A 27,364-nucleotide genomic window follows, 5' to 3' on the forward strand; every position below is an offset into this window, starting at 1 on the left:
ATCACAGCATCTCGAGACGGGAGAGACTTCAGACCTCTCTAGACCAAGGGCTAGCAAACTATGGTCTGCGGTCACAAATACCACCTTACCGGAGTCTTGCTTCTCTAGGCCAAACAGTGCCCATTCCTTCAGCAGAGCTTCACGGGACAGGGTTTTGAGGTCCACTTGCCATGTGCAGCAGAGGCTGCTGGGTGTTCAGAACTTGGCTTCCTCCTCCTCCTGGCTACACAGCTGGACTACATTTCCCAGGCTCCCTCGCGGCTGGACACGGCCGCATGGCAGAGCTCCAGCCAAGGAATGAGGGTCGAAATGTTGCTGGCCAGGGCGTCCCTGGTGGCACGGTGGTTCAGAATCTGCCTGCCAATGCAGGGGACACGGGTTCGAGCCCTGGTCCAGGAAGCTCCCACATGCCACGGAGCAACTAAGCCCACAAGCCACAACTACCGAGCCCACATGCCACAACTACTGAAGCCCATGCGCCTAGAGCCCGTGCTCCACCACAAGAGAAGCCACCACAATAAGAAGACCACGCACCGCAATGAAGAGTAGCCCCCGCTTGCCGCAACTAGAGAAAGCCCGCGCACAGCAACCAAGACCCAACGCAGCCAAAAATAAATAAAATAAATAAATTTTTTTTAAAAATGTTGCTGGCCATATCTCAGGCCAAGGCTTCTAAGAAGTGAGTCTGCCTCCTGCATGCTACTTACCCCTCCTGCCAGTGCATGCAGACAATGACAGAGCCCTAGGGGCCGCAAAGCAGGGCCACGAAGGTGGAGAAGCCTAGATCTCTGAGTCACCACGTGGAAGACAGATACCACTGAACTAACAATACCCACTTTGGACTTTCACGTGAGTGAAAAAAAACATCTCTTGTATTTGAGCCATTAAACATCATAGGGACCACAGGCACACCTCGTTTTACTGTGCTTCACTTTATCGTGCTTTGCAGATATTGTGTATTCTACAAATTGAGGTTTGTGGCACCCCTGAACCGAGCAAGTCTGTGGGTGCCATTTCTCCAACAGCATTTGCTCACTTTGCGTCTCTGTGTCACATGTTGGTAATTCTCACGGTATTTCAAGCTTTTCCATTATTATTGTTATGGTGACCTGTGATCAGTGATCTCTGATGTTACTATGACAAAAAGATTACGACTCGCTGAAGGCTCAGATGACGGTTAGCATTTTTTAGCAATAAAGTATTTTTTAATTAAGGTATATACATTGGTTTCTTTTTTTTTTTTTTTTTTTTTTTTTTTTTTTTTTTTTTTTATGCGTTACGCGGGCCTCTCACTGTTGTGGCCTCTCCCGTCGCGGAGGACAGGCTCCGGACGCGCAGGCTCAGCGGCCATGGCCCACGGGCCCAGCCGCTCCGCGGCATGCGGGATCCTCCCAGACCGGGGCACGAACCCGTGTCCCCTGCATCGGCAGGCGGACTCTCAACCACTGCGCCACCAGGGAAGCCCTACATTGGTTTCTTTTAGACATAATGCTATTATTGCACCCTTAACAGACTACAGTGTAGTGTAAACATAAACTTTATATGCGCTGGGAAACCAAACAAATGGGTGACTCGCTTTATTGTGACATTTGCTTTATTGTGGTAGTCTGGAACCAAACCCGCAATATCCCCAAGGTACACCCTTATTTGTTACTGAGGCTATTAACACTATTACTAATACACCATCCGAGTCCCCTTAGTGTAAAATGTCTATTGAATTGAATTATGCAAGGTTTCATTAATTCATTCAAAAAAAATCTTCAACTGAACACCTACTATGTGCCAGATCCTATGCTAGATCCCATGGGTTCCGAATAAAATCACAGTTTAACAGTACCTGCTCTCAGGAAGTCACAAAACAGTAAGGCGGACAGATGCCTGGACAAAAGCCTGTACAAGGTACAGCGGGGCCACGACAAGGAGATGGTCAATTCTGCCAGGAGTGAGGCTGAGTCAGGAACAGCCTTCTGGAAGGGGAGATGCTCAGGTTCAGAAGGTGTTCATCACGTAGGTGAAGGTTACAGGAGTTCAAGGCAGAGGGGTCTACCTGAGCAAAGGTGTGGGGCCTGGTGGGCGTTCGGGAGCAGATGATTATGACTACACAGAAAAACAGATACGATCTGAGCAAGCACCTTCTAGATGAGGCCTGGCTTTCTAATTCGAAGCGAGAATGTCCTGCTGGTTCATGTTGCAGTGATCAGCTCAGCCTCACTTGAGCTTTGGTTTTTAGAAATAAAATGCCTGACTCGAATCGCTAAAAAAATAATAATAATCATCATTTCCCCTATCTGGACCTCAGTTTTCTCGTCTGTATAAGGAGAGGGTTGGTTAATGATATCAAAGTAAAAAAAAGATTCTATGATTTTATGATCATTGTGATGCTGGTGACCCACCTGTATTTACTTAGTATCGTTGAGTTTTAGCTATCATGCACTGTTTCTTTAAATATCAGTTTGACATATAGGACTGCCCTGGTGGCGCAGTGGTTAAGAATCCGCCTGCCAATGCAGGGGACATGGGTTCGAGCCCTGGTCCAGGAAGATCCCACATGCCGCGGAGCAACTAAGCCCGTGCGCCACAACTACTGAGCCTGCGCTCTAGAGCCCGTGAGCCACAACTACTGAAGCCCGTGCACCTAGAGCCCCTGCTCTGCAACAAGAGAAGCCACTATAGTGAGAAGCCCGCACACTGCAACGAAGAGTAGCCGCAACTAGAGAAAGCCTGTGTACAGCAACGAAGACCCGATGCAGCCAAAAATAAATAAATTAATAAATAAATAAATAACAGTATGTCATAAACTAAACAGAAAGAAAGTGGCTTCAGTATGGACTGGGCGGGGGAAGTGGGGAGTGAATGCTAACAGGTATGGATGGGGTTCTTTCCAGGGTGATGAAAATATTCTAAAATTGATTGTAATCAGGGTTGCACAACTCTGTGAGTACACTAAGAACCATTGAACTCTGCCCTTTAAACGGGTGAATTGTATAATATGCGAACTGTACCTCAATAAAGCTGTTACAAAAGTATAATTTTTAAAAATTAATAAACAGGAAATGGTGAAAGTCCTTGAGGTTAAAAAACAAAACGAATCAATGTGAGAGAGCTGGGAAATGGGAGATACACAGTGATCTCACACAGGACTGTCCAATTCTCTGCTCTATCCAGGCAAAACCCAACCAACCAGAACTTCCTGCTACACCGTCCCAATCGGCCTGGGTCTCCCAGCCCAGGAGGACGCTGGCCCGTCAACAAGTGCCCCAGCCTCCTGACATAGCTGTCCACGTGCTGTGCCGTGTAGACAAGCCCTGGAGACCACTCCACGGCCCAAGGGCCCCTCAGGGTACTGACGACTCAAACAGCAGGCCTCTCCACCTCTGTGTGTCTGCTTTTCCCCTCAGAAGGCCCGAAGGCCACCACGTAGGCTGGGAGTCTTTCAGCAGTTTCATTATCCTGGGATGGAAACTGACACTGGCTGTCACACCATCTCTGAACAGGGGATGAAAGGGACCAGGGGCCTTCACTCCCTCACAGGGAGCACCTCCTGAGCACCTGGCGGCCACTGGGCTTTGTACTGTGCTCATGACACTGGACAAAACGGTGCTGGCCTTAGGAGCTCAGAGACCAGCATGGGGAAGCGACAATGATGGACCAGTGCGACACATCTGATAAGGGTAAGCACGGGGGGATACTGGGAGCACCCAAGGTGGCTCCACATCCTACCTTAGGGACCAGGGAATGACAGGCTCATTGCCTACGTAATAAACATTACAGAGAATTCCCTGGCGGTCCAGTGGTTATGACTCGGCACTTTCACTGCCTAGGGCGCAGGTTCAATCCCTGGTTGGGGAACTAAGATTCCACAAGCCTCGCAGCATGGCCAAAAAGAAAAAGAAAAAAAACAGACAGGCAAATCTCTTTTCCCAGATTCACCAACCGATGAGTCATCATCCTCAGCAAAGGAGCAGAGACAGGCCAGGGATACGGCTTTAATAAACCGTTTCTCCCAATGTAAAGTTATACCAGGAGTGAAAAACCAGTATTCCTGCCTGACACTGTCACAAACTGCAAATGATATAGGTAACCTGAACATTACTCACAAGTTAGTAGATTTTAAATGAGAAGTATACTGAGAAGTATAAAAGGCAAAAAAAGAAACATTTAAAAAATAAACATCACAGGGGCTTCCCTGGTGGCGCAGTGGTTGAGAGCCCGCCTGCCGATGCAGGGGACACGGGTTCGTGCCCCGGTCCGGGAAGATCCCACATGCCACGGAGTGGCTGGGCCCGTGAGCCATGGCCGCTGAGCCTGCGCGTCCGGAGCCTGTGCTCCGCAATGGGAGAGGCCACAACAGTGAGGGGCCCGCGTACCGCAAAAAATAAATAAATAAAAGAAAATAAACATTACAAATGGCCCCCATTTATGCCAGGCACCAGGCTGGTGCTCGGGAGACCTGAGAGGGAAGGTGCATTCCTGTCCTCAAGGAGCTCAGAGCGCAGTGGACTTGCTGAATAGCACCTCTGAAGTCCTCCCAACCTCCTTGGGATGGCTGAGGTACAACCAGCGGGGCTGGGTGATGGTTTGGATGAGCTAAGTGATGGAAGGGAAATCCATAAACCCAGAATCCAAGCATCCTACCACCCCATTCCTTCCACTCTGGTCCAAAAGCCACCTTGACCTTCTGTCTGTATTACTGCCACAGCCTCCCAACCATCTCCCTGCCCTTCAACCTGTTCTCTACACAGCAGACAGCAGGATCCTGGTGAAACAGTGAGCCAAGAACATATCACTCGACTGCTCAAAACCCTCCAAGAAATTCCTTTCCTTTTCAGAGTAAAAACAAAAGTCCTCAAAGTGCCCACGAAGGTCATGCGCCCGGACCCCATCACCTTTTCCCTCATCAATGACGCCTCCATCACTCACCCCACTCCAGCCACCCTAGCCTCCTGGAGGTTCCTTGAACATGCCACATATGCAGCTACCCCAGGGCCTTTGCAATGGCTATTCCCTGTGTCTGGGACACATTTTACGCCAGAGTGCCTCATGCTCACTCCCTCAGTTCCTTTGGGTCTTTGCTCACGTCACCTTAGCAAGGAGAGCTTCCTTGAACACCCCATCTGACAGTGCACACCCCTTTGTCTCTCTCCAGCCTCCTTTCTGGTGAGCTTTTCTCCATTAAGCATCTCATATCCGTATTAAATGTTTGTTTGTTGTATGTCTCCCCAGTGGAATGTAAGCTCCATGAGGACAAGGATTTTTCTCTGTTGTGTTCACTGCTGTTGCCCAGCACCCCACCCACCATAATGCTGGAATGCAGTGGAAACTCAAATAAATATGTGAGAATAAATATCTAGGTTTGTAGCCAGAGTGGCTGGGTGAGGATGTATGGGAGTCATCACTAGGCAGGAGTGGGTGGCGAAAGGGCAGCAGGTCATCTGAAGGGGTCATGGGAAAAACGGCTTGGCCGTTCTGTGCCCAGGGGCTATTTTTAAGCCACCCAGGGCTAAGAAGGTTTTACCTGCTTTTCTGCGATATTTTAAGTAACTGGAGAGCAATGAGGATGTCAGGGTTACTGCAGCCAATGAGAGTTATCAAGGCCTTCCAGAAGCCCCGGCATCTGTCTCACCCCTTCCTCCGGGGGACCCAGCCCCTCTTGTTAGTAATGATGTACTTGCTCCATGAAGTGCAGGCCTTTCCGGATGCCAACTCTCTCTTTCTGCCTCTGACTACTGGGTTTTACAAGTAGCATGAAGCCCTTTTTCAGAGTCCCATGTGTAAACAAGGTTAAGTGGGGAAGAACCGGCATTTATTCAGGACCTCTCAGGTGCCACACCCTTGTCCTACATGATCTCACTGTAATCTCCACCCTGCAGTGGATCAAGTGGAAAGGTGGGGAAACTAAGGCTCAGAGAATGTAAGTTGCCCAAGCGTCTCAAGCAAAGGACAGAGCAGGAGTTCCCCCCCAGAAGTCTGCCCCAGGACCATCCCACGCTCAAGTTTACGTTCTTTCTACCACAACACCCTGTCTGTACAACACGGAAGGACTCAGGCTGTTACCTTTTCCATCCTTTAAACTTGGTGTTTCTTCTTTCCGGTTTGAATTTCCTTTCAATGCACTGCACAGGGAGGCCGGGACACAGGTCAGAGAGCAGGGAGGAATAGCTGAGCCCCGATGCTTCGCAAAGCACAGAGCCACGGATCTCACCTTCCTGCTGCAGGATTAAGGCCAACCTCCTTCCCAATCCTGTCCCTCTCACTCCTCCAGACCCAAGTTGCATCTGCTTCCCCAGCCCTAGACAACCACCACATCGAACAACACTTCTCCAACCCCTGGTATGCACTGGCCGTGGCTACAGCCCTGTGCTGGGCAAGTCTCTGCCCTCGGTCCCAAAGGGCCCCTCTAGGGACCCCTTCTCAACACATTCATGCAGCAGATGGAACATCACCTCGATCTCTGAGGAGCTACTCCTTCAGTGTCCGTCTCAGCCTCTAGCCTGGGAGCACCACCCTCTAATCTCCTGCTCCTAGTGTAACACCAAGGAAGTTCTCAACAAGTGCCATTTGGAGGCACCACTAAAATACAGAATTGGAAGGTACAACCATGCCACTGTTTGCTGAATTAATGCCACAAGCCTATCTGTAGTCAGACACGTGGGACCATCTTTTTGGTCAGTATTCAGGCCAGATGCTTTATCACCCCCATCACCATCGTTACCATCGTCTTCATCACCATCATCATCACCATCATCATCACCATCACCATCATCACCATCGTCACCATCATCATCACCATCACCATCATCATCACCCTCACCATCATCACCATCATCAACACCATCATCATCACCATCGTCACCATCATCATCACCATCATCATCATCAACACCATCATCATCATCATCACCATCATCACCATCATCACCATCACCATCACCATTTGCTAGGGCTGCCATAACAAAGCACCAACAACTAGGTGGCTTAAAACAACAGAAATTTATTCTCTCACAGTTCTGAAATGAAGGTGTGGGCAGGGCCATGCTCTCTCTGATGCCTCTAGGGAGAATCCTCCCTTGCCTCTTCCTAGGCCATGGTAGTTGCCAGCAATCCTTGGCTTATAGACACATCGTCCAGGCACATGGCTGCCTTTTCCCAGTGTGTCTTCACATTACCTTCTCTCTCTGTGTGTCGGTCTCTGTCTACAAATTTCCCCTTTTTATAAGGACTCCAGTCATATTGGATTAGGGCCCACCCTAATGACCTCATTTTAACTTGACTAACTCTGTAGACACCTTATTTTTGTATCAGGCCACATTCTGAAGTACTCAGGGTTAGGACTTCAACACAGCTTTATTGGAGGACATAATTTAACCCCTAATGATCATCATCAGGAGAGCTCACATTTCCACTTCCACTTCCACGTGCCAGGCACCATTCTCACTGCTCTCCATGGACTACTACATAGAGCTCTCACCACAAGCCTGTAAGATGGAAGTCTTATTCACTGCATTTGACAAGTAGCAAAACCAAGGCTCAGAGAGGCTCTGAACTTGATCCAAGATCAGCAAGTTCTAAGATCAGCCGCTAAGGGGCTGTGCTAGGATTCAGCCTAAATCCAGGATCCAAACTCTCAGCCAATCGTCTATACCACAGAAGCTTTGTTTCTGACGATGCATTACCCTCAGCAGACTTAGTTTCAGCTCCAACAGGATTCCCACCTGCAAATGTTCAGCAGTTACTTCTTTCAAACAAGAAGTTTTAAATATCACCAGTCCATTACACTACATAAACTGCAACATTCAATAGCGATTTCAACAAAAGTTTTTTTTTAATCAAGAGCAAAAAAACTAAGCAACGTTATCACCTATGTTACCAATGTGTATCATCTCCTTCTCCCTAAAATGTACTTAATCTTTGCTTTCTTTGTACAATGTCTTTGGTTGCAAGTCATAAGCCTGAGGCAAATAAAATTCCAGTAATTTCCAAGAATGTGGTGTTGGTGCTTTCCTAATAAAGAGATAACTGAGCTCAAAAAAAAAATCATCACTGAACTCAGCTTACTCCAACCAACTCTCAGCTTGTTCCAGGATGGGAGCACCCCGCACAGACACATGCTACGTCCATTAAGATTCTTTCAGAAAAACACGTGTCCTGCACTGATTGGCTCACGCAGCCCTGCTTATGCAAACCCTCGAATCCGCTGTTGTATGTAACAGCTGTGCATGGGGCCCCACCCTTTCTCAGGATGGTACCTCCTGGAGCCCCAACAACCTGCCCCAGCAGGTGGCTCCTGATCACCCAGGAGGCACAGGGTGGCCAATGGGAAGAGCGGAATCAGAAGTCTGCGCTCCAGTCCTGACTTCCTTTCCTCCTCCATGTGAGCTCCTCCCGAGCGCCAGGGCCCCGCTCCTTCCGGCCCTTAAAGGATAACTTGAAAGAGTTTCTCAAATTTATCAAAAAAGAGATCGTCAAACTCTAAGCTAAAAGAGAATGAAGGAATAATTCATTCATCAAACACAAATTAAGCATATGGTCTACCGTGGGGCGGGCACTAAGGACTCACTGAGAGAAATAAGAATGCAGGGGAGAAAGAAAGTCTGTGTGTGGTCTGTGCGTGTGTGTGTATGGGGTTGTGTAGTTGTGTGTGTAGGGGTGAGGGTGTGTAGGAGGATGTGTGTATGTGTATAGGTATGTGTGTAGGGGTTGTGTAGGTGTGTGGTAGGTGTGTGTTTAGGTGTGTGGGTGCATAGGGGTGTGTGTGTGTAGGAACTGTGGTAGGTATGTATATAAGGGTGTGGGTGCGTAGGGGTGTGTGTGTATAGGGGTTGTGGTGGGTGTGTGTGTGTAGGGGTGTGGTAGGGGTGTGTGTAGGGGTGTGTGCTGAACGTAGGTTCAGCAAAGTACACGACTTGTCCCCGGGCACACGGCGAGTAAGCGAGAGCCGCGGCTGACCCCTAGGTCGGAGCAGCTGAAAAGTCCAGGCTGCTTCCTTCCTCATCTGACTGCCCAGGCAGCGGAGCAGGGGACCAGAGCCTGCTAAGCAGAAGCCTGTCCCCAAAGTGAAGTCAAGGAGACTCCCCTGGCAGCAGCTTGGAGGATGGACTAAGGGCGGGGCAGTGAGTTGGGAAAGGGCTGGATGACTCAGGGGAGATCCTGCGGAAGCCTGGCCTGAGGCAGGAACTTTGAGGACACACAGACGGCGCTGGACTGGAGATGCTGGGACAGGCTTCCGCAGAAGCCGTTTGGTTTGGGGGAGGCATAACAAAGAAAGGCAGTGAGCCACAGGCAGTAAGAGAGTCTCCCCTCTTCTCGAGGCTCAGACCTAGGAAGCAAGGACACCAGGAAAACCACATCACGGCTGCACTTCCCGTTCCACCATAACAAAACCCGAAGAGCTGAAGTTGCGGGAGGGGAATAGAAGAGAGAAGAGAGGGACAGACATGCTCCTTCCTCATCCGTCCTCCAATGAAGCCTGGCACCAAGCATTTAGGGATGCAGAGAACAGCAGGACCAGGAGCCCAAGGAGGCTGTGGTCTTGAGGGACACAAACATGACTCAGCCTTGGAAACAAGCCAGAAAGCTCCATGTCCTCAACGGCCCGCCCTCCCCCCACTGCCCCTCCCCCGCTCAGTCCCCAGGCCAGCCAGTGCTACTGCCTATACATTCTCCCTCTCCAGCTTCTGGGCACGCGCTGCCAGACTCCTACAAGAGCATCCTGAATGGCCTCCCTGCCTCCAGTCTTGGTCCTCACCCACCTAATCCATTTGGTCCAGGGCACCCAGAATCATCTTCCTAAAGGCCAAGGGTCACATCACTCCCCGGCCTTAAGCCTTCAATGGCTCAACGGCCTCAAGATCAAGTCCAAACTTCAGGATGTGGCTCCTGCCTTCCCCTCGGGCCTCGGTGCATCCCATCTGAAATATCAGGTTCACTGATGATGAGTCACTCGGTTCCCAGCACAAACCGTGCTCTTTGCACCATCTACCTCCTTGCTGAGGTGGTTCCCTGCACCTGGAACTTCCTTCTCTTCCCTCCACTCTTTTTCTGGCTAATTCCTATTCATTATTTAAGATTCAGCTCAAGGATTCCTCCCTGTAGCAAGTCTCCTCTGACCCTCCCTGCAGAGTGGGGTCAGGTGCCCCTTCACAAGCACCTGGTGATACCTTATGTTCCCCTGGGACCACACAAACCACACTGGCTCACAATCTGCTGCACACATCTGCCCGCATTCGGGAAGGACAATGCCAGCGTACACCACCACAGCTGGCACACAGCAGGCACCTAATAAAGAATGCGGGTGTGGGTGGGGAGGGAGCACGGGAGGGGCAACAGGTGTTATGGGTGCTCAAAGACTAAAATAATCGATTACAACGAGAAGGATCAGGAAAGGCTTCACAGAGAAAGTGCATTTGGGCCATTCTTTAAAGAGCAAGTTGTATGGTCCAGCAATCCCATGCCTGGGCATATATCCAGACAAAATTATAATTTGAAAAGATACACGCATCTCTATGTTCCCAGCAGCACTATTTACAACAGGCAAGGCACGAAAACACCCTAAATGTCCATGGACAGATGAACAGATAAAGAAGATGTGGTACATTTATACAATGGACTATTACTCAGCCATAAAAAAGAATGAAACAATACCATCCATGCACAACATGGATGGACCTAGAGATTATCATACTAAGCAAAGTAAGTCAGAAAGACAAATACTACATTACGTCACTTTTTTAAAATTTATTTATTATTTTTGGCTGTGTTGGGTCTTCGTTGCTGCGTGCAGGCTTTCTCTAGCTGCGGCGAGCGGGGGCTGCCCTTCGTTGTGGTGCGCAGGCTTCTCTTGTTGCGAGCACAGGCTCTAGAGCACGAGTGCTTCAGGAGATGCGACGCATGGGCTCAGTAGTTGTGGCTCATGGGCTCTAGAGCGCAGGCTCAGCAGTTGTGGTGCATGGGCTTAGTTGCTCCGCGGCATGTGGGATCTTCCCGGACCAGGGCTCAAACCCGTGTCCCCTGCATTGGCAGGTGGATTCTTAACCACTGCGCCACCAGGGAAGCCCAACATCACTTTTATGTGGAATCTAAAATACGACACAGATGAACCTATCTACGAAACAGAAACAGACTCACAGACGTAAAGATCAGACTTGTGGTTGCCGGGGGGGGCGGGGCGTGGAGATGGTTGCCAAGGGGTGGGGGGTGAGGTGCGTGGAGAGAAGGACTCGGAGTTTGGGGTTAGCAGTTGCAAACTATACATGGGATGGATAAACAACAAGATCCTAATGTATAGCACAGGCAACTCTATTCAATATCCTGTGATAAACCATAATGGAAAAGAATATGAAAAAGAATATGTATAAGTGAATCACTTTGCCATACAGCAGAAATTAACACAACATTGTAAATCAACTATACCTCAATAAAATTTTTTTAAGAAAGAGTAAGTTGGGCTTCCCTGGTGGCACAGTGGTCGAGAGTCCGCCTGCTGGTGCAGGGGACACGGGTTCGTGCCCCGGTCCGGGAAGATCCCACGTGCCGCGGAGCGGCTGGGCCCGTGAGCCATGGCCACTGAGCCTGTGCATCCGGAGCCTGTGCTCCGCAACAGGAGAGGCCACAACAGTGAGAGGCCCGTGTACCACAAAAAAAAAAAAAAAAAGAGTAAGTTGGATTTTTGGTTGGTGGAGAAGATAGGGAAAGGGCAATTCGGGTGGAAAAAATATCAAGACTGCAAAGGCATAAACATGTACAAGTTAGTGGTGGTTTCAAACAGGATGGTGGGCTCAGCATAGGGTGATTAGGGGAGCATATAGTAGCCCCAGAATCATCTAGATGTCATGTGAGGTGGGCATTCCCTTGAGTATTAGCATTATTTTGGTGGGTATGGGCTACAGGTAACAGAAGAGTCAACTCTAAGTCGTCTCAGGGTAGGGTATTCAGTGCCTTGTTCCTTCCATCTTTCTGCTCAGACACACTCAACATGTTCTCCCTAAGCAAGGCCCCTCATGACCCCAAGATGGCTGCCACAGTGCCGGGTATCACATGTCAACCCTACTATGTCCCATAGCAGAAGAGAGGCTGTTTCTTTCAAAATGTCTCCTTTTAAGATGGAGAAAAATATTTCCCCATCCTCCCAGCAAACTCCCCTGCATATTTTATAACCAGAGCTGTGTCACATGCCCATGCCTAAACCAATGACTTCCAAGGGGGAAAAGACCACTGTGGTTCACCCCTGGGGCTGGAACTGACCTCCCTTAAAGGCCCCGGAAGGTGGGCTTCTAAAGATCAATGTTCTGTCAGCAAAGCAGAAGGGGAAAGGGTGTTGGATAAGCAACCAACAGTGTCTTCTACAACTTCTCACCCGCTCGCCTCCGAAGTACACCGTTAAACAGAGTCTAATCTGCAAATATCCCACATCTCCACCCTTCAGCGGTTCTATTTTAGTTCTGAGGAAGTAACTGTCCTAGGAGAGGAAACTGGCGAAAGGCTATTACTGGAAGGTCCATAAACACCACAGTTTGCTTTTCTGGATCAGGAGTTCCGTGACAGTGGAGGGATAGGAAATAGCAGGGATGCCTGCATTCCAGTGAGAGACCCCCGAATGCCATGGTATAGTAACTGAGAGTTTTTACCTTCCTTCTTGAACAAATGTTCCCCTTAGGCCTCCAAAAAAATAACTACCACATTCCTATCACAAAGACTATGATCCAGCTACTCTCAGCCGTGGATACCCACTCTCCCCATGTACTGAGCTCCTACCCATCCCGGACTGTAAGTTCATAGAGCACCTCTTCCCCAAACCTTCCTCTGACCACCCCACCGGGATCACTCTTCCTTCCCCGCACATTCATGGCTATTCCTGTATAACTTTCCTGTGGTGAGGACAGACATCAGTTCAAAATTATGAACAGTTTCACATCTTTCTCTTCTAATCAACTATAAGATATTGTAGCCCACGGACCTTGAGTTTTCACCTTTGTATCCTAGGTGCCTGGCACAGAGCAGGCTACAGAGGAAAAGTTTGTGCAGGGGAGACTCTTCAAACTGAATTTGTTCTTTGTTTTTTCCTCCCGTTTGGAACCTACTCGCTTTTATTTAGACCTGATTCTGTGCCTGGCACTTGGCCACTTTCTGTATATATTGCTTTATTTAACACCTTTTTTAAAAGCCTGCAAGCTTTTTCAACATTTACAGAAGAAGCAGCTCAGAAAAGCTAAGAGAAAGGTGAGGGCCAGACTCCCCCAAGGCCACATGAGGAATTAGGGCGTGGAATTCAAATTCAAGTCTTCAGAGGCAATAGTGCATCACAGTCGAGAGTGTGGGCACTGAACACAGACTCCTTGCTTAAAATCTCACCACCTACGAGGTACATGACCTTGGGAAAGTTAGTCTGTGTGTGTCTCAGTTTCCTCCTCCATAAAATGGGAGAAAAAGAGTGCGTGTTTCATAGGGTTAGTACGAGGATTAATGAACTCATGTAGGAAAGCTGCTTAAAATAGCGCTCAACGCATATGAATATACAATAAATATTAGCTATCGTTATTGATTCCAAGTCCAGTGGTTTTCCTGTTGCTTCATGACAAATGCTCCCACCTACACCCACCACATCAACCCAGGCATGAAAGAGTGATCTGGCCAAAGGACAAACCCCAGAGAGATCATGAGTTCCACCGTCCAGAGGAGCAGCCTCAGAGAACAGCTGGTCAAAGATCACCAAGGCAACGCGATGCACAAACTCCATCCCGAAGGGGTTCCCAGCTGCAGCTCAGCCCTCATTTGCGGGGTCTGGGTGGAACTTCCAGGGGAAAGAACGTCACACGAGACAGGAGCCATTCAGCCACCCCGGGGCCCAACTACTGCCCGGACGCCAACCCCTTAGTCTACACAAGCTCTGAGGACCTGAAATGCTTGCAGCTCTTCCCCGGAAAACCCAGTGCCCACGGTGGTGAGGCGGCGAGGTGGAGGGAGTCTCCAAAACAAGGTGTCGCTGAAGGATACGTGGTCCCTTCCGCCTTGAAGAAAGACCCCTTACCCTCTGTGGCTCCCCCCTTCCACATTCATGATCTCACTGCAACCTGCCAGGGAGGAGGGTCAGGACAGAGTTATCACCACCTTGACACAGGTGAGGAAGGGCGGTTCCAAAGGAGGGTAAGTGACTGCTCCTAAAGGCCACGTAACTAGTCAATATCAATTTCCGGACTAGAACTCAGGACTTCTGAGTCTCAATTCAGTGCTCTTTTCCATTATTTTATTCTGTCTTCTGCATCAGTATTTGTCTTTTTCAGTGCATACAATTCCTTCCTTCCTAAATACTTACTGTCTTCTCTGCACTGGGGGTTGAGAAGATGAACAGGCATTTTAAGGCCCAGCTCATACCTGTCCCCTAACCCCGGCTCTGCAGGGTGAACACACAGGAGGGGCTCAGCAAGTGTTTGCGGATCTGAATCACATCTTCTTATTGCTAGTGTTCTGATAAGGATTCTGGTTTTCTTTTCTCGAAATGGCAATTTTTACATTTTTGTAAATGTTCTTTCTCTTCCTCGTCTGCAAAAGAAGACTGAATGTATTAAGCCGGCTGGTTTCCAGTTGGTGCCTACAGGACAGGAGAGCTGAGATCCCTCTACAAAGCCAGGACCCCAAAGGGGTCCTAGACTCTTTTGAAAGTGGGCCTGAACTACTCCTCTCTCCAATGCAGAGAAACGGCAAGAAAGCTTGTTCTGCCTCAGGGTCTGGATGGTGGAAAAAAAGGATTCTGTGCAAACTTTGAGGCCGTAAGTATGGGTGAAGGGTCCAAACAGACAGCACTGGACTGGGGTTAAAAGTCTTGAGCCCAGTAGCTACCACAGAAACGTGCCCAGGACTCAGGAAACTCTTGGAGCCTCGGCTAAAGGACAAAACCGCTCTGTAAAGCCACTTCTGCTCCCCGGGTATGAGCCACGATGTCCCGCAAATCAGATGCAGGAAATGGGAGAAGTGGCTCCTCAAGTATTAACATAACAGGGCCGTCTGAACAAAGAATGTCAGTATATTTAAAACAAAGATATGAAATAAGAATGAGAAATTCTCACGCAAGAAGAAGACCCAAGGATTAAAAGCCAGGATGATTTGAAAGACAACCAAAGAGAATTTCTAGAAGTTAAATGGAGAGTCATTAGAAATAAAAACTCAATGATGAGAAAATCCAACAAATGTGGCAACACAGTTGGGCACCAGAAGCCAATGGACTTGATTCAGCCCCTCCCTGCCCAGTCAGTGCCTGCCCTTTGCTTGTGCCCAAGGGAGGAGAGGCACAAGGGGAGGAGAGGAGTAACCCTGACCCCCCACCCCTCCCCCTCAAGATGCGCAGTCTGAAGGGGAGGCAACCATAGCAGCAAACACGTTTCCACACAGCATAGCAGCAACTGATGCTCCCATTTCTGGACTCCTTGTGCGGGACGCTTTTCCTACATTATTTCAGTTCAGTACAGAAAGTGTGAGGATGGGAGGGAAGGCGGGTCAGTAGCAGACCCCAGAATCTTCTGGCTTCCTCTGGGCCATCCTGCATCTACCAAGGTCACAATCACAATGGAATGTTGAGCCCTCTTTTTTTCTTCCCGCTTCCATTTGCAAAAATCTTTTTCGTGGGAAATTTCAAGAGTAAGAATAGTACAAGGAACACACATCCCTTTACCCACGTTCACCTGTGGTTAATATTTTACTCCATTTGCTTTTTCCTTTTTTTCTCACTCACATATAATTTTTATGTATTCAGAAAATACATATAATTATTTTCTGAACCATTTGAGGACAAGCTGCATATATCACAGTCTTTCACTGGAGCACTCTCTCTGTGTTTCTACTCGAAAGGATAATTATTTCAATGCGAAACTACAATGAAACAGGCACCAGTATCACTACACAGGCAGGGTTCTATAAAGGCAGAAGCCTTGCCAGAAAAACTCATGGTGAGCCCTGATGAGGGACAGACAAGCCATTGCCCAGAAACCACACACGGGCTTGCCTCTCTCCTTCCTGTCCTGCCCACGACGACCGGGACAGGCTTGGTTCCCCAGAACCCCTGCCGCATCTGGGGGAAGCGCTGACGGGCACACTTCTCCAATCCCAGGTCTACCCAGACTCCACCTGGGACCCCTCCGTTGGAAAGACGTTGCTTGCTCACTTTTCTAACTCAGTGCACTTTCGCATTTCCTGACTTAGAGAGGTAGAGGAAGAGGAAACGCCGAAAATATTACAAGGCCAGCTAGTTGGTGGCATTTCCAAGGGATGGGGGCTGGCAGGGAAAGCCCAGGCAGCAAGGGACCTCGGTCTCTGCAACCCGGCACTTGGGTAGCCAGCAGAGCTGATGGGGTCCCCCCAAAGTGCTGAAGGTCTCGGGACGCCATCTGTTTCTGGGGAGCATCTGGGGGCAGGAGCCCATCTTCTCCCAATAACGGAGAGGCGTCCCAAAGCTGGTCTTGATCACCCCCTCACAGCGACGCAACTACACATCACATCGTGCTGCGTTTCCCTCATTCTCAGAAGGTGGGGCCACCTGCCACAAAGCACGGCAGGCCAGGCCCTTGGGTTGTTTTTCTCCCCTCACGCTTCAGATGGATTTGTCCTGATCAAATCACACGCCTTCTCCTGATCTCTACTGTGGCCAGTGGCCTGCTTTGGGGACAGAGCTGGCTGAGGCTGGGGACACTAGCCGTGGCTCGGGACCCAAGGTCTTAGCTGTACAAAAGGCACATGTGTTGGGATTCACACTGTGCCCGCAAATCAACCACAGCCGACATTTAAAGAGAGGACCTACCCCCTCAGACCCCACCCCTTCCTGGGAGTGGATACGGGGTACGTGGGCTGGGAGAGGGGGATCATGGGTTGACGAGTTTAACTGATTCCTGAGGTGGGTGAGAAAAGTGAGTGTCCTTGGGTTGCCGAGCGAACAATCTGGCCTGCAGCCTGAAGGATGCACAGAGAAATGAATCCTCAACTCCAACTCCTCGCATAAAGCCGGGCATCAAGAAGAGCTTGAACGAAGGAATGAATAAACCTCAATGAGGGAATGAACATTTGGGAGGGCAGTGAGTTTACAAGTAGAGACTGACTCCCACCGGGGTACCGCTACCTCCAGGAAGATTTCCCTGGCCTCCCCTCGCCCACTGGGTTAGCGGCCTCTCCCCAGACCCCCATAACACCTTCCCCTATCAGCCTGCAAAGATGTCAAGGTCCTAACCCCCAGGACCTGTGAATGTGTTCGGCTACATGGGTTATACAGCAACGAGGAGCTAAGGCTGAAGATGGAATTATGGTTACTTATCAGTTGACCTTAAAACTGGGAGATTATTCTAGATTATACAGTGGCCTGATGTAATCAAAAGGGTCCTTAAAAGCAGAAGAGAGAAAAGAACCAGAGAGATGGCAGCACGAGAAGGACGAGGACCAACACTGCTGGCTTTGAAGATAGAGGAAGGGGTCAAGAGACAAGGGATGCAGGAGGCCCCTAGAAGCTGGAAGAAGCAAGGGAATAAATAGATTGTTCCCTAGACCTCCAGAAGGAACAGAGTCCTGAGCACACCTTGAAGTTAGCCCAGCAAGACTCATTTCAGACTTCTGACCTCCAGCACTGAAAGAGAATAAATTTGTGTTGTTTTAAGCCACTAAGTTTGTGGGAATTTGTTACAGCAGCAAGAGGAAACTAATACATCATTTATCATTAGACTGATCCTAATATAATGTAATTTTTATTTATATGCCTATCACTGCCATCAATAATGATGATGGTGATGACAATGGCAGCTAACATTTGTTGAGCACTTACCACATGTCAGGCCCTGCAGCAAATTTTTCATACATATAAGATACTATAAAAAGGTAACTTCAATTGAGCACTATGGTGACGGTAAACACAGGGATCTGAGAGTGGGAGAGGGAGCTAGAGGCACCTTCAAGGAGTTGAAGATGCAGGTATATTTTACAGGATGAGCAGGAGGTAGCCCAGGAGAGAGGAACAAAGTCCCAGGCAAGAGGAAGAACACAGCAGACCCTCAGAGAGATGAAACAGCAGGACACGTCCCAGTAAGCATTTTGGTAGCTCAGCTGCAGGCTGATAATTTCCACGTTGGTGCCTCTCGTCCCTAAGTCTCCTCTGAGGTCCAGAGTCGTGTCTGCCTGAAATCTCCACCTGGATGCCTCGCAGACATCTCAAGCTCAGAACGGCCCCCGTGGAACCTGTCTCCAAAGAGTCATCCTTGAGTCCTTCTGCCTGCTCCAACCTCATTAAATCCATCACCAAATTTCATCAAGATCCAACCAACCAGGTTGCACTCACTTCTCTCCACCTCTACTGGCACTGATGGAGGTTCCACCCTGATCTAAGCCACCCTCATCTTTCCTATTACTGCAGTGGCCTACTAACTGGTCTCCCTGCTTCCACTCTCAGCCCGCTGTGATCCACTCTTATAAAAAAGCAGTAGGGCTTCCCTGGTGGCGCAGTGGTTGAGAGTCCGCCTGCCGATGCAGGGGACACGGGTTCGTGCCCCAGTCCGGGAAGATCTCACGTGCCGCAGAGCGGCTGGGCCCGTGAGCCGTGGCCACTGAGCCTGCACGTCCAGAGCCTGTGCTCCACAACGGGAGAGGCCACAACAGTGAGAGGCCCGCGTACCGCAAAAAAAAAAAAAAAAAAAGCAATAATCTCCTAAAAATGCCAATCAGACCCCACTCCTGAGCCTAAACTCATCAAAGTTTCCCTTTGTACTTGATGGGGGGACTGTCCACAGCACGGTGTGATCTGCCCCTGCCTCCCTCTAAAACCTCACGCTGTGCCATTTTCCCCATCCCGCCCCTGACTCCCCTCACTCCCAGGAACACATTAAGCTCTTTTGTGCACAGAGGACTTCGCACATTCTAATCCTTCTGCCTGGAACGCACTCTCTCCTGCAACCTCTCTGCCTGGCCAGTTGCTTCTCAATTCTTCAGCCTCAGAGAGGCCTTTTCCTGGCAAAACTAAAACTCCCACACACACCCCCCACCCCACTTCACTTTGGTCATCGGGTCAATCCCTTGTGTGTGCTTCCTTGATAACAAGAATCACAATCTTTCATTTGTTAGAAGTTACCTGCTTCTTTATTTTTGCCCAGCTTCTCCAATGGAATGCCAGCCCCATGAGGGGGGGACCGGGCCTATCTTGTTCATCGTTGTATCACCAGGACTTCACACAATGCTTAGCATGAAGCAGGTGCTCAGTACAGGTTTGCTGAACTGACTCATTGAAAGAGAAAGTGCGAGGCTGACACTGAAAGATGAGGATGGAAATAGAAGGCCTTGAACACAGGGTCCTATTCATCTTTGCGCAACTGGCACCTTCCACAGGGGAGCCCCTTAGCAAATGTGCGATAGAAAAATGAAAGAATGACTCAAATTCCAGATGAATCTGAAAAGTGCTGTCCTTTCTGGTAAAGGTTCCGGAAGCAGCTCCCTCTCCTCCTTGGGACTTCTCAGGAGGTAACGTATCCAGGGCATATAGCAAGTGCTCAATAAATGCTAGCGATCGCTGTTACTATTGCTAACATGGGGATCATTCATGCATCCCATAGAAAAGGCCTGTTCTCCAACCCATGCAGATATAGTGGCTGGGAAAGAAGTGGGAAGAAGAAACACAGGAGGGGAAAATGAGAATGCGGCCACAGGATCCAGTCATATTCCACTGAGAACTTGGAGGGAAAATGCAGAAACAACAATGTTCCAGGTTATACAGGTTCCCTTCTTTCCTCTAGACTTCAGCCACCTGAGTGCAGCATGGAGATGGCCCACAGGGAGGCGGGTCCTCAGGAAGGGTGAGGGAGGGTCCCATTTGTCTGCACACACTCATTTGGGGGCCTGCAAGCCTTCGAGTGATTTTGCAAAATCTGGCTCACTGTGGCTGGTGAGGAGTGGGGAGGTGGAGAGAATTTCAATTTCCTTCACCAAATGGCAAGCTTTAGAAAAAGTCCTTCGTCTCCAATGTTATCACATACTAAAAATGAAAAACCAGCCATTCGGAGCTCTCGTAGGGAGAAAAATAGACGGGCTGCCTAGCTCAAAAGATACAGGAGGGCTGGAAATCATGACTAGAGAACATCATACGGTACATTATGTACTAAGATACTGCCCTTTTTTGGACCTGGGAGTTTCTATTTTTTACAGAAGAATGGGAATAGAGAAAAGTCATTCCTATATAAGAAGCCACCCATTTTATATTTCAAATCCATTTGGTGGCTGAACAGTAGGGGTTAGGGAATTTTTTTCTTTTAACTCTGTCTCAAAATTTGCAGTTTCAGATAACTGCATATCTCAAAAAATAGCAGCAATAACAGACAAGACAGAACAAGAGAGGGCATTAAAACGATAAAGGTTATAATGCCAAGAAGGCATATTTCCCAACATTTCATGGCTGACAGACCATAAACTGACATTAGTGAAATGAGCACTGGACGGGGAGTCTGAAGCCTGGCCACGTGACTTTACATAAGTCACTTCACCTCTCTAGGCCTCCGCTGTATAACAAGAAGGGACTGCAACAACTATTCTCAAAGATTTGATGCTTCCAGAAGACCTGCATCTTCTCTTCCTGCATCTTCCTCCAACTGCAAAACGGAAAGGCCTTGGGCTGAAGTTTGATAGAGAGATAAAACTGGCCTCAATATTGAATTATGTTTTACAATCCCCAAACATTTCTCAGCAATCCATGCCCTGCTGTCATCCCAGAACCCATTCTGCTAAGACAAACTGACCGAGTCTACGGGTAAAAAAGTAGGAGAAAGTTCTTGTTCTTTCTGATTAGTGCAGGTAAAGCTGAGGTCACGCTGAGGATGGTCTGAAGTTGGCTCTCCATCCCCCTGCGCTAGTGGAAAAATAAATTATTGAAGGAAACCGCTTTAGGAATGCCCGAGAAGAACTCTCGGGATGTAGGAAACCGCAGAACACCAGACGCCAGCGAGTTTCTTTTTTCTTTGAAACTTCATGTCGCTCTCAGAAAATGCAGCAGGTCCCCAAATGGTACAAGCAGAAAAACACAAGCCACGTCCCTACCTTCCCGTGAACAAACCCCAACCCCGAGTGGGAATTTTTTCCTCAAGTTCCGCTTAAATTAAGTGGCCTGGGGCCTGCCTGGCAGCGCCGAGCCCCAGCCCGGGCCGGGGGCCGGGGGCCGCGGGGCCTGGCCGTTCCCGAAACGGCGGGGAACTTTCCTCCGCCGCGCCCGAGACAATGCCACGGCCGGCGACCGCGCCTCCGGCCGGGAGGGCGCCGCAACGGCGGGGCCCCAGCCCCTCTCCGGGAGGGTGCGCGAAACCCCCGGGGCGGCACCACCCGTCCCACCCCGCGCCTCGGGGGCGCAGACCCCCCTGGACGTCTGAGCCCGGCCCTGCGGAGCCCGCGGCCGGCGCCTCCCCGCGCACCGGGCACCCGGCCGCGAACGGAGCCGGGACCCTCCCGGCGCCCCGTGCCGGCGCCTCTTCGCGCTGGGGCCGGGCAGGGGGCGCCGACGACCCGGGGCGACCCCGCGCGGCCCCGCCGAGCCCGTCCAGGCGCCCCGCAACTCACCGGGACCGGGCGGGCCGCTGGGCATTATTCCATCGCGGGCTCGGCGCCGGCTCCTCGGCGGTGACGGCAGCGCAGACGCCCGCGCCCCGGCTCCCCTCAGCCGGCCGATCGCGGCTCTCGGAACGGAAAGCGGGCGGCGGCCGGAGCAGCCGGCGAGGCGGGAAGTGCGGGCCGGGGGCTGCCCGAACGGAGAGTGCCCGCCGGCGGCGGTGGCGGCGGCGGCGGCGGCGGCGAGGTGCGGGAGCCGAGCGCGGCGCAGGAAGGGGCGGGCGACCATGTGCCGAGGGGAGGAGGCCGCAGCGAGGCGCGCGGCTCGGACGATCCCGCTTGGCGGCGGAGGGCGCGGGCTTCAGGAAATCCAAACACTTCGACAGGAAATCGGAATCCTGACTAAGCATTCCCGGCCCGGGGGCCGCCCCACGCCGGGGGCTCCCGCCTCGCTTAACCCTTGGCCCGCCGGCACTTAGGAGGGGCGTTGGGCTGGCTCTCCGACGCCGCGCGCGGGCCAGGCGGGGTCTCGGACACTCGACAACGGCGTGCGAGCTGGGCCGGGGTCGGGCATCCTACCCCTTCGGCCCCACACCCCCGCTGGCCTGCTTTCTCCTCGCTCAGAGGTAGAAGGGGTGGGATTTGTCCCGACAAAACCTTGGCCTTGGGAGGCGCCTTTGTAAGTCCCCGGACACCAGGAAAGGACCTTGGCCTCTCTCCCATGCTGCAGAGAATGAAATTGCAATCTCCTGGCCGTTTCCCCTATTTTTTCATAAAATAAATGACTTTACCTGGCTGCCCCCTTTCACGGCTCCGCTTTGCTAATTTCCTCATTATTTGCCCAGTGCCAGGGGCTAGGACCTTTCCGGGTCAGGATAGTATAGAAATAGTATGCACAGTAACAGTATGGACTTTGGACCCTGATCCGGGTTGGAATCTGGACTTTGCCTTTTTTCTAACTGTGTTACCTTGGGTAAGTCACTTCACTTCTCCAAGCCTCCGTTTACTCAAATATGAAATGAGGTGGTCATACCGCCTTCCTAGGTTGGATTTGGAAACCAAATGTTTAGACAGGGACTGACACACTGTAAATGCTCAGATAAATGATAGCCATGATTGTCTTTATTACCACAAGAGATATCAGAGAAAGAAGGGTTTTAGTGGTGGAGGGTGTGCTGTGCATCTATACCTACTTCACAAAGCCTCGGAACTTCATTAACCTCCTTATCACCCAGAGATTATTTTTCTTTGCAGCATTTCAGAAACTGCTCTCTGCAGAGGAAAAGGTTAGTGGCTATGGCAGACCCCCTTCTGGTGAAATCTGAAACTCAGCAAACCTCACAGAATTTGCTATTTTACTCTTAACCTGAGAGTCAGGACACTGGGTGGGGGCGGGGGGGGGGGTTGTTAAAAAAGTCTGGAGAGGCTTTACAAAGTTTGAGAAAACCAGAGTAAATCTCCGTCCATTCAGGCCTGGACTAGGTGGCCAGCGGGAGTGATTCATTGTGGCTTCCCACGGAAATGCCACATTAGGGGGTTTTCTACCTGGAGGATGCAGCTTGGTGGTTTTGCTGTGTCTCAAATTCCTTTGAAACCCAATCTGACTTGAAGAGGGAACAACATACCCATGAATGAAAACCAAACTTGAAATGAGCCTGCCAGGCACTGAAAGTTGGGTACCAGCTGCTCAACTCTAAGTAAGGACCGGACGTCAGTTTTAGACCCAGTTTGTCTCTTTTCTGCAACTCTTTTTCAGTGGCCAGAAGCAGTGGGACAAACTCCTGGTTCGGCCCCAGGAGTCCAGGGTCCTGCCCAAGGCCCTTTTTGCAGCTGCTAGTTCCTCTGCCTGGAAGAATCTCTGCTTGGCTGTTCGTTGAACTCAGCTCACAGCTCAGAAGTCGAGACCTCAAAAGGGGCTTTCTCCAACCATTGGATCTACTTGTCTTTAGAGCCCTTGTCAAGGCTTAATTTGTCCTGTTTATTTGGTTGCTTATTTATCATCTGTCTCCCCCTGCATGGGTAAGCTGCCTTAGGGCAGGACTGCTGCTTGTCTGTATCACGCCTGTATCCCGGTGCCAAGAACAATGCTGACCCCTAGGAGACCTTCAATAAAGATAAGTCCAATGAATGAGAGAGGTAAACCAGGTTAGAGTAGCAGGTTCAATCTGTCCCTTAACTCCCTGTATCTTCTGCTTTGGGGGAGAGGCTTTCAAATGGGAAAGCCCAGTGTAATGGAAGAAGCACCAGAGGCTCTATTAATGGCTCTGGAAAGTTAAAACTGTAAGTAATTAAGACTGTCAGACGACATAACTGCAGTCTCATTGGTACAGTCCCAGTTAATTGTGCCCTCCTTTATGCTCCCCCAGCACTTCTGTTCATTTAAAGAAGAATCAGGGACTTCCTTAGTGATCCGGTGGTAAAGAATCTGCCTTACAATGCAGGGGACACAGGTTCAACCCCTGGTCAGGGAACTAAGATCCCACATGCCTCAGGGCAACTAAGCCTGTGTGCCACAACTACTGAGCTCACGCTCCTCAACTAGAGAGCCTGTGTGCTGCAGACTACAGAGCCCACACGCCCTGGAACCCATGCGCCACAGCTAGAGAGAAGCCCGCGCACCACAACTAAGACCTGACGCAGCCAAAAATAAATAAATAATAAAATAAATCTTAAAAAAAAAAATAAAGAACGAATCAATCACACTCTATGCTTGCTCAGTACGTGCCCTCCTCAGTCAGATGGCAAACTCTCTGAGTTGGAGGGAAAGCAAAGGAGCCTGCATTTATTGACCACTTACTCTGATTGGGGCCCTGAGCAAGGTGAATTAGAATTCATTAAGTCATTGGTTAAGTGCTCAAAAATCTTCTGGGCAATAGATCTGCAAAGATGAACTGTTCTTGCTCTCTGAGAAAGACAAGAAAGTTCTATTTAGAAAGCAGAGACGTGATTACTCTTATAGAGGTATGTCCAGGGTGTCACAGAAAATTTAGAAATTTTCCTAAATCAGAAGGGAGTGGGTATCTTAGTCAGTTCAGGCTGCTATAACAGAATGCCATAGACTCGGTGACTTATTTTTTTTTAATACATTTATTTATTTATTATTTATTTATTTATTTTGGCTGCGTTGGGTCTTTTGTTGCTGTGCACGGGCTTTCTCTAGTTTCTGTGAGCAGGGCTACTCTTCATTGCAGTGCGTGGACTTCTCATTGCGATGGCTTCTCTTGTTGTAGAGCACGCGCTCTAGGCATGCAGGCTTCAGTAGTTGTGGCACATGAGCTCAGTAGTTGTGGTGCATGGGCTTAGTTGCTCCGCGGCATGTGGGATCTTCCCAGACCAGGGCCAGGGAAGCCCAACTTGGTGACATAAACAACACACATTTATTTCTCACAGTTCTGGAGGCTGGAAACTCTGAGACAGGTGCTGACAGATTCGATGTCTGGTGAGAGCCCTCTTCCTGGTTCATAGACAACCGTCTTCTTGCTGTGTCCTCACGTGGTGGAGGGGGCAAGGGAGATCTCTGAGGTCTCTTTTATAAGGGCACTAATACCATTCATGAGGGCTCCACCCTCATGACCTAATCACCTCCCAAAGACCCCAACTCTAATATCCATGACATTGCGGGTTATAAAATTCAACATATGAATTTTGGGGGTATACAAACATTCAACCTATAGCAGGGAGTTAGAAACCACTTCTAAGAAGTGGGGGCTCTTAAACTAAGCTTCAAGGAAGAGGTGGGACTTATCTAGGTAGATGAGGGGGCACAGGCCTGTCAGCCAGAGCAAAAAGCACAGTGCTGATGATGCTCAGCAATCTGTCCCCTGGACCCACCTCTGAGCTCACCTGCAGCTGCAGTTTGATTCCATCTGTCCAGAGGAACTGTCCACCTGAAGCACGTGTCCCCCTCTTCCTCTCTGCCTGGGGCCTTTCCCCAAGGCTTCGGGATCTTGCCCAGATGGGAAATGCCTAACAGCCTCAGAGCAGCCTCCAACCAGTCAGTGGATAAATGTCACAGCCTCCCATCCCTACAGGGGAACAGTCCTAAAGTGCTTTCAACACAGTTCCTCAGAGGATCCCCGGTGGAACTGAGTCCCGTTGCCCCCAGTTATAACTCTCTCATTAACTCCCTATGCCTCTTCTCTCTTCCCTGCCTCACTCTCTCACTCCCTCATTTGCTCTGCCTGGAATCAATCACCTCCCAAATAAACTAACTGCACCCAATTCCTTGTCTCAAGGTTTGTTTCCGGGGAGACACAAAGCAGGTCAGCATTCATTCATTTATTCACAGATATTGACCAGGCACCCCCTCCGTGCCTGAGCAAAGACTGAGCCTGAGTAGGAGCGTGTAATATATTTGGGTAACTCTACAAGGTTCAGCATGTTCTGAGGAAATGGTACAAGTTCGGTCATGGAAAGCAATGAGTCTAAAAAGCTTTGCACCATTTTACAGTTCAGGAAACTGAGGCACAGGAATGTTGAGTAATTGGCCCAAGGTCAAACACTTAGTTCACAGAGGAGTTTTGGAGTCCAGGCTCTTAACTATCACCCTATACCCCCTCTCCTGGTGGTTAGAGCTATGGGTGCAGGCTGCAGATGAATTCACCCACTGGGAATGTGTAGAGTGAGAAGATACTGGGATCAAGATTGAACGCTGAGGGACACCGTAGGCAACAGAGGAAGGGGTGCCCACAAAGCAGACTGGGGAGGGGGCGGGTGGTCCAGGAAGGGAAGTGGAAGGAAAACCAGGGGTCAAGGGAAGAAATTACTCCTAGAAGAAAGGAATGGCCAGCACTCTCAAATGCCACTGAAAGTCCAATCAAAGAAGGATTGGAAAGCAAGTGCCCATTTTATTTGACAACTGGAAGGCTAACTTTTGCTAGAACAGCCTCAATGGAGTGGAGGGACTGGGAGCCAGATTGCAGTGGGTTGAAGAGTGAGTAGGAGACAGCAAGTGTAGACAATCCTTTTCAGAAACATGGCAGTCTAGCTCGTGGGAGGTAAGGGTGGAGGACCCTTCAAAGAGGGTGGGCGAGCGAGCATCTGTGCCTGATGGGAAAGTCCCAGTAGGGTGGGAGAGGTTGAAGAGGAAGGGCAGGGTCCCTAATGGAACAGGTCCTGAGGGTGAGAGGGGACGGGATCTAAAGTGAGGCGGGCGGGGACGAGCCCTGGACCTGGAGGACCACCTTGTCCACTGCCAGAGAGGGCCAGAGGGAAAGGAGCAGAACACTCAGAAGCCATCAGGAACTTCTCCTGGGTTCACAGGCTAGGGATTAGGCGGGCTCTTAAAGGTCCCTCGTTTAATTCCTCATGACATTCATGCTCTGGGCGAAATGAATTCATCCCAATGTAGATGAATAAAAAGTGACTTCCGCCTCATAAGTGGGGAAGAAATAGCATAGGAAGCTATTTTGGCCCAAAGTAGGTTAGTGAAGATGGAAAGGAGAGGAAGAGCAGGAGAGGCTTTTGGGAGCCAGAAGACACACAGCTTGGTGACTGATGGCTGGAGGGAGAGTCGGGGGGCAGTGGTGAGAACAAGCAAGGTGGGCACAGTGGTGTTCACCTGTAAGGAGGAGGCGGAGGGTGGTATTCTTAGCGGTGATAAAGAGCAGGGAAGGGGAAGGTTTTGAGGAGGAAGGTAATTAGCTCCTTTTTGTGCTTTGTGCTGGGAAGGCAGTGTGGGTGCCGCTGAGTCTTCGTCTTTGCTAGGCGGGGACGCCGGGTAGTGGGCTTGAGGGTTGCGGGAAGTGGGCAGGTGGAAGGCTCTACACAGCTGGTGAGTAGGGGAGCTAGCACCTACAGAGCCAACACCCTTTACTAGCTTCTC

At 50.0% G+C, this 27,364-nt stretch overlaps 1 protein-coding gene across 1 annotated transcript in view; it reads right to left on the reverse strand.

Moving 5' to 3' along the window:
- The window catches only part of ASAP1 (ArfGAP with SH3 domain, ankyrin repeat and PH domain 1), a 353,144-nt gene extending 331,473 nt beyond the window's left edge, over positions 1 to 21,671 (reverse strand). The window contains 1 exon segment of the mRNA XM_032610031.1: positions 21,553 to 21,671. The gene's annotated coding sequence lies outside the window, so the exon portion shown is untranslated.
- Between the last annotated feature and the right edge of the window lie 5,693 nt (positions 21,672 to 27,364).

This window comes from Phocoena sinus, chromosome 17, assembly GCF_008692025.1.
Source record: "Phocoena sinus isolate mPhoSin1 chromosome 17, mPhoSin1.pri, whole genome shotgun sequence".
Lineage (NCBI taxonomy): Eukaryota > Metazoa > Chordata > Mammalia > Artiodactyla > Phocoenidae > Phocoena > Phocoena sinus.